Source organism: Limulus polyphemus, unplaced genomic scaffold (genome assembly GCF_000517525.1).
Source record: "Limulus polyphemus unplaced genomic scaffold, Limulus_polyphemus-2.1.2 Scaffold11023, whole genome shotgun sequence".
Classification (NCBI taxonomy): domain Eukaryota; kingdom Metazoa; phylum Arthropoda; class Merostomata; order Xiphosura; family Limulidae; genus Limulus; species Limulus polyphemus.
The window spans coordinates 1-2,016 of NW_013676633.1; positions in this window are offsets into that span (position 1 = coordinate 1).

A 2,016-nucleotide genomic window follows, 5' to 3' on the forward strand; every position below is an offset into this window, starting at 1 on the left:
GGTAGTTTATTATTGTTGTTGAATTTTAAGACAATGATAGGTTATTATCGTTATGGAGTGTTAAGACAATGGTAGGTTATAATTGTTGTGGAGTATTAAGACAACGGTAGTTTATTATTGTTGTTGAATTTTGAGACAGTGTTAAGATATACATTTTCTTGAATCTTTAAACAAATCATATTCAATATTTAGATATTCATTTTCAAACATTCGAAGAATGATATTTTAATGACTCTTAATAGATACAAAAAATATGTAAGTTTAAAATTTCAAACCGAGCATTTTTCTTGAATATTATTTTAAAACTTTGATATATTTTCTGAAAATAAAAAGATGTTGAATAATAATGCTTTAAAGCTGTTCTTAGCACTCAGTAAGATAGGCATTGAGACCTGACAAATGGCGATACTATAGATTAATAATACTCTATAATTTTATTTTTGTGAATTCCAAATAAAAGAATGAGGACCTGAACTCTCGAGAAATATAATAAAAAAGATGAGAAATAAATCAGTTCAAGGAGCCATCTTCTTAAAAATGGATTAAATGCAAAGTATAGTGTCGTGATAGGGATAGTTCCATTAATAGATCAACAGCATCCTGATAGGATAGTTGCAGTAATATATCAACAGTGTCGTGATAGAAGTAGTTATGTTTATAAATCAACAGTGTCGTGTTAGGGATAATTATGTTAATAAATCAACAGTATTCTGATGTGGATAGTTAAATTAATAGATCAGCATGGTCGTAATGGGGATAGTTACATTAATAGATCAACATTGCCGTGATAGGGATAGTTAAGTTAATAGGTCAACAGTGTCGTGATATTGATAGTTACGTTAATAGATCAACAGTGTCGTGATGGAAGTAGTTATGTTTATAAATCAACACTGTCGTGATATGGATAGTTATGCTGATAAATCGACAGTATTCTGATGGGATAGTTAAATTAATAGATCAGCATTGTCGTAATAGGGATAGTTACATTAATAGATCAACATTGTCGTAATGGGGATAGTTACATTAAAGATCAATAGCATCGTGATGGGGATAGTTGAATTAATATATCAACAGTGTTGCGATAGAAGTAGTTATGTTTATAAATCAACAGTATCGTGATAGGGATAGTTATGTTAATAAATCAACAGTGTCGTGATAGGGATAGTTATGTTAATAAATCAACAGTGTTGTGATAGGGATAGATATCTTTAACTATCAACAGTGTCGTGATAGGGATAGCTATCTTTAAATATTAACAGTGTCATGATAGGGATAGATATCTTTAAATATCAACAGTGTCGTGATAGGGATAGTTATGTTAATAAATCAACAGTGTTGTGATAGGGATAGATATCTTTAAATATCAACAGTGTCGTGATAGGGATAGCTATCTTTAAATATTAACAGTGTCATGATAGGGATAGCTATCTTTAAATATCAACAGTGTCGTGATAGGGATAGGATATTTTTAAATATTAACAGTGTCGTGATATGGATATTACTATGTTAATAGATCAACGATAAACGGATTTATAAATGTACTGAAATTTAAAATAATTGTTTTTGAGACAAGACATTTATGTCGTCTAAATAACAGCTGAAGATCACGGTGAATTCATGTTAGAGTTAATTATTGATTTGAATGTCAGACAATGAAACTACCTAGAATTTATTAAAGAGGTGCTTTTCGTATACTGTTTATTTTAATTTTTAAACGAACACACTACAGGATACTTGCTAGATTTAATAAAGTACAAAAAACATATTTTTTTAAAAATTTGTACACAAGTACAGTGATCAACATTTTATTCGTTCAAAAATGAAAATCAAATTTACCCATAGTTTTTTTTACACAATCAACTAGAAAATATCGTTAACTTAATAAATATGATATTTGTTGTAATTAGTATCATGGATAGTTTGAAGTATCATGTAGTAATTAGTATCATGGATAGTTTGAAGTATCATGTAGTAATTAGTATCATGGATAGTTTGAAGTATCATGTAGTAATTAGT